This window comes from Calliopsis andreniformis, chromosome 11 (genome assembly GCF_051401765.1).
Source record: "Calliopsis andreniformis isolate RMS-2024a chromosome 11, iyCalAndr_principal, whole genome shotgun sequence".
In the NCBI taxonomy this organism is placed as follows: Eukaryota; Metazoa; Arthropoda; class Insecta; order Hymenoptera; family Andrenidae; genus Calliopsis; species Calliopsis andreniformis.
Window position 1 is genome coordinate 17,036,302 of NC_135072.1, and position 6,000 is coordinate 17,042,301.

Consider the following 6,000-nt stretch of genomic DNA (forward strand, 5'->3'; position numbering starts at 1 on the left):
TGGAAAAACTGTTGTATTTATATTATATTTTATGCTTCTGGCGTTCACTTCTTAGGCCCTAACTATTCAATCTGGTGGAACAACGCCCTAGGGTGTAGCCTATTCTGCCCGGAACGTAGAAATGACAATAACCTTTACACTGGTAGCAATTATTCGTTTTATACAATGGAAAAACTGTTGTATTTATATGGTATTTTATGCTTCTGGCGTCTGCTTCTTAGGCCCTAACTATTCGATCTGGTGGAGCAATGCCTCAGAGTTAAGTCTAGGATGCCCGAAACGCCGAAATGATCATTACTTTCACGCTTGTTGCAATTATTCCTGTTATACGATGAAAAGTCCGTTGTATTTTTATTGTATTTTATGCATCAGGCGTAGGCTTCTAAGGCCGTAGCTATTCGATATGGTGGAGCACCGCCCTAGAGTGAAGCCTAGGTTGCCCGGAACGTAGAAATGACCATAACTTTTGCACTGGCAGCAACTATTCGTTTTATACGATGGAAAAGCTGTTGTATTTATATTGTATTTTATGCTTCTGGCGTTCACTTCTTAGGCCCTAACAGTTTGATCTGGTGGAGCAACGCCCTAGAGTGAAGCCTAGGTTGCCCGGAACGTAGAAATGACCATTACTTTCACACTGTTTGCAATTATTCCTTTTATACGATGGAAAAACTGTTCTATTTATTTTGTATTTTATGCTTCGGGCGTTGACTTCTAAGGCCCTAACTATTCGATCTGCTGGAGCAACGCCCTAGAGTGAAGCCTAGTTTGCCCGGTACGTAGAAATGACCATCACTATCAAACTGGTTGCAATTATCTGTTTTATACGATGGAAAAGCTGTTGTATTTATATCGTATTTTATGCTTCTGGCGTTCACTTCTTAGGCCCTAATTATTCGATCTGGTGGTACAACGGCCTAGGGTGAAGCCCAGGTTGCTCGGAAAGTAGAAATGACCATAGCTTTCACACTGGCAGCAATTATTCGTTTTATACGATGGAAAAACTGTTGTATTTTTATTGCATTTTATGCTTCGGGCGTTGACTTCTAAGGCCCTAACTATTCAATCTTTTGGAGCAACACCCTAGAGTGAAGCCTAGGTTGCTCGGAATGTAGAAAAGATCATAACTTTCACACTGGTTGCAATTATTCGTTTTATACGATGGAAAAACTGTTGTATTCATATTGTATTTTATGCTTCTGGCGTTCACTTCTTAGGCCCTAACTATTCAATCTGGTGGAACAACGCCCTAGGGTGAAGCCTAGGTTGCCCGGAACGTAGAAATGAACATAACTTTTACACTGGTAGCAATTATTCGTTTTATACAATGGAAAAACTGTTGTATTTATTTGGTATTTTATGCTTCTGGCGTTGACTTCTTAGGCCCTAACTACTCGATCTGGTGGAGCAATGCCTCAGAGTTAAGTCTAGGATGCCCGAAACGCCGAAATGATCATTACTTTCACGCTTGTTGCAATTATTCCAGTTATACGATGAAAAGACAGTTGTATTTTTATTGTATTTTATGCTTCAGGCGTACGCTTCTAAGGCCGTAGCTATTCGATATGGTGGAGCACCGCCCTAGAGTGAATCCTAGGTTGCCCGGAACGTAGAAATGACCATAACTTTTACACTGGTAGCAATTGTTCGTTTTATACGATGGAAAAGCTGTTGTATTTATATTGTATTTTATGCTTCTGGCGTTCACTTCTTAGGCCCTAAGTGTTTGATATGGTGGAGCAACGCCCAAGAGTGAAGCCTAGGTTGCCCTGAACGTAGAAATGACCATTACCTTCGCACTGTTTGCAATTATTCATTTTATACGATGGAAAAGCTGTTGTATTTATATTGTATTTTATGCTTCTGGCGTTCACTTCTTAGGCCCTAACCATTCGATCTGGTGGAACAACGCCCTAGAGTGAAGCCTAGGTTGCCCGGAACGTAGAAATGACCATCACTTTCAAACTGGTTGCAATTAATCCAGTTATACGATGGAAAAACTGTTGTATTTTTATTGCATTTTGTGCTTCGGCCGCTGACTTCTAAGGCCCTAACTATTCAATCTGTTGGAGCAACGCCCTAGAGTGAAGCCTAGGTTACCCGGAACGTAGAAATGACCATCACTTTCAAACTGGTTGCAATTATTCGTTTTATGCGATGGAAAAACTGTTGTATTTATATTGTATTTTATGCTTCTGGCGTTGACTTCTAAGGACCTAACTATTCGATCTGGTGGAGCAACGCCCTACAGTGATGCCTAGGTTGCCCGGAACGTAGATATGACCATAACCTTCACACTGGTTGCAAATTATTCCTGCTATACGATGGAAAATCTGTTGTATTTTTATTGCATTTTATGCTTCGGGCATTGACTTCTAAGGCCCTAACTATTCCATCTGGTGGAACAACGCCCTAGGGTGAAGTCTAGGTTGCCCGGAAAGTAGAAATGACCATAACTTTCACACTGGTAGCAATTATTCGTTTTATACGATGGAAAAACAGTTCTATTTATTTTATACTTTATGCTTCGGGCGTTGACTTCTAAGGTCCTAACTATTCCATCTGGTGGAGCAACGCCCTAGAGTGAAGCCTAGGTTGCACGGTACGTAGAAATGACCATCACTATCAGACTGGTTGCAATTATTTGTTTTATACGATGGAAAAGCTGTTGTATTTATATCGTATTTTATGCTTCTGGCGTTGACTTCTTAGGCCCTAACTATTCCATCTGGTGGAACAACGCCCTAGGGTGAAGCCTAGGTTGCCCGGAAAGCAGAAATGACCATAACTTTCATACTGGTTGCAATTATTCGTTTTATATGGTGGAAAAACTGTAGTATTTATATTGTATTTTATGCTTCGGGCGTTGACTTCTAAGGCGCTAACTATTCAATCTGTTGGAGCGACGTCCTAGAGGGAAGCCTAGGTGACTCGGAATGTAGAAATGACCATAACTTTCACACTGCTTGCAATTATTCGTTTTATACGATGGAAAAACTGTTGTATTTATATCGTATTTTATGCTTCTGGCGTTGACTTCTATGGCCCTAACTGATTGATCTGGTGGAGCAACGCCCTAGGGCGAAGCCTAGGTTGCCCGGAACGTAGAAATGACCATTACTTTCACACTGTTTGCAATTATTCCTTTTATACGATGGAAAAACTGTTGTATTTATTTGGTATTTTATGCTTCTGGCGTTGACTTCTTAGGCCCTAACTATTCGATCTGGTGGAGCAATGCCTCAGAGTTAAGTCTAGGATGCCCGAAACGCCGAAATGATCATTACTTTCACGCTTGTTGCAATTATTCCAGTTATACGATGAAAAGACAGTTGTATTTTTATTGTATTTTATGCTTCAGGCGTACGCTTCTAAGGCCGTAGCTATTCGATATGGTGGAGCACCGCCCTAGAGTGAAGCCTAGGTTGCCCGGAACGTAGAAATGACCATAACTTTTACACTGGTAGCAATTGTTCGTTTTATACGATGGAAAAGCTGTTGTATTTATATTGTATTTTATGCTTCTGGCGTTCACTTCTAAGGCCCTAACTATTCAATCTGTTGGAGCAACGCCCTAGAGTGAAGCCTAGGTTACCCGGAACGTAGAAATGACCATCACTTTCAAACTGGTTGCAATTATTCGTTTTATGCGATGGAAAAACTGTTGTATTTATATTGTATTTTATGCTTCTGGCGTTGACTTCTAAGGACCTAACTATTCGATCTGGTGGAGCAACGCCCTACAGTGATGCCTAGGTTGCCCGGAACGTAGATATGACCATAACCTTCACACTGGTTGCAAATTATTCCTGCTATACGATGGAAAATCTGTTGTATCTTTATTGCATTTTATGATTCGGGCATTGACTTCTAAGGCCCTAACTATTCCATCTGGTGGAACAACGCCCTAGGGTGAAGTCTAGGTTGCCCGGAAAGTAGAAATGACCATAACTTTCACACTGGTAGCAATTATTCGTTTTATACGATGGAAAAACTGTTCTATTTATTTTATACTTTATGCTTCGGGCGTTGACTTCTAAGGTCCTAACTATTCGATCTGGTGGAGCAACGCCCTAGAGTGAAGCCTAGGTTGCACGGTACGTAGAAATGACCATTACTTTCACACTGTTTGCAATTATTCCTTTTATACGATGGAAAAGCTGTTGTATTTATATCGTATTTTATGCTTCGGGCGTTGACTTCTAAGGCCCTAACTATTCAATCTGTTGGAGCAACGCCCTAGAGTGAAGCCTAGGTTGCTCGGAATGTAGAAATGACCATAACTTTCACACTGGTTGCAATTATTCGTTTTATACGATGGAAAAACTGTTGTATTTATATTATATTTTATGCTTCTGGCGTTCACTTCTTAGGCCCTAACTATTCAATCTGGTGGAACAACGCCCTAGGGTGTAGCCTATTCTGCGCGGAACGTAGAAATGACCATAACTTTTACACTGGTAGCAATTATTCGTTTTATACAATGGAAAAACTGTTGTATTTATATGGTATTTTATGCTTCTGGCGTCTGCTTCTTAGGCCCTAACTATTCGATCTGGTGGAGCAATGCCTCAGAGTTAAGTCTAGGATGCCCGAAACGCCGAAATGATCATTACTTTCACGCTTGTTGCAATTATTCCTGTTATACGATGAAAAGTCCGTTGTATTTTTATTGTATTTTATGCATCAGGCGTAGGCTTCTAAGGCCGTAGCTATTCGATATGGTGGAGCACCGCCCTAGAGTGAAGCCTAGGTTGCCCGGAACGTAGAAATGACCATAACTTTTGCACTGGTAGCAACTATTCGTTTTATACGATGGAAAAGCTGTTGTATTTATATTGTATTTTATGCTTCTGGCGTTCACTTCTTAGGCCCTAACAGTTTGATCTGGTGGAGCAACGCCCTAGAGTGAAGCCTAGGTTGCCCGGAACGTAGAAATGACCATTACTTTCACACTGTTTGCAATTATTCCTTTTATACGATGGAAAAACTGTTCTATTTATTTCGTATTTTATGCTTCGGGCGTTGACTTCTTAGGCCCTAACTATTCCATCTGGTGGAACAACGCCCTAGGGTGAAGCCTAGGTTGCCCGGAAAGCAGAAATGACCATAACTTTCATACTGGTTGCAATTATTCGTTTTATATGGTGGAAAAACTGTAGTATTTATATTGTATTTTATGCTTCGGGCGTTGACTTCTAAGGCGCAAACTGTTTGATCTGTTGGGGCTTCGCCGTAGAGTGAAGCCTAGGTTGCCCGGAACGTAGAAATGACCATAACTTTCACACTGGTTGCTATTATTCGTTTTATACGATGGAAAAACTGTTATATTTATATTGTATTTAAGCTTCTTGCGTTGACTTCTGAGGCCGTTGCTATTCGATGTGGTGGAAGAACGCCATAGAGTGAAGACTAGGTAGCCCGGATCGTAGAAATGTCCATATCTTTCACACTGTTTGCAATTTTTCGTTTTATACGATGGAAAAACTGTTTTATTTATTTTGTATTTTATGCTTCGGGCGTTGACTTCTAAGGCCCTAACTATTCGATCTGGTGGAGCAACGCCCTAGAGTGCAGCCTAGGTTGCCCGGAACGTAGAAATGACCGTAACTTTCACACTGGTTGCTATCATTCGTTTTATATGATGGAAAAACTGTTGTATTTATATTGTATTTTATGCTTCTGGCGTTCACTTCTTAGGCCCTAACTATTCGATCTGGTGGAACAACGGCCTAGAGTGAAGCCTAGGTTGCCCGGAAAGTAGAAATGACCATAACTTTCACACTGGTAGCAATTTTTTATTTTATACGATGGAAAAGCTGTTGTACTTATATTGTGTTTTATTCTTATGGCGTTGAGTTCTAAGTCCCTAGCTATTCGATCTGGTGGAGCAACGCCCTAGAGTGAAACCTAGGTTACCCGGAACGTAGAAATGACAAGTACTTTCATACTGTTTTCAGTTATTCCTGTTATACGATGAAAAAACTTTTGCATCTTTAT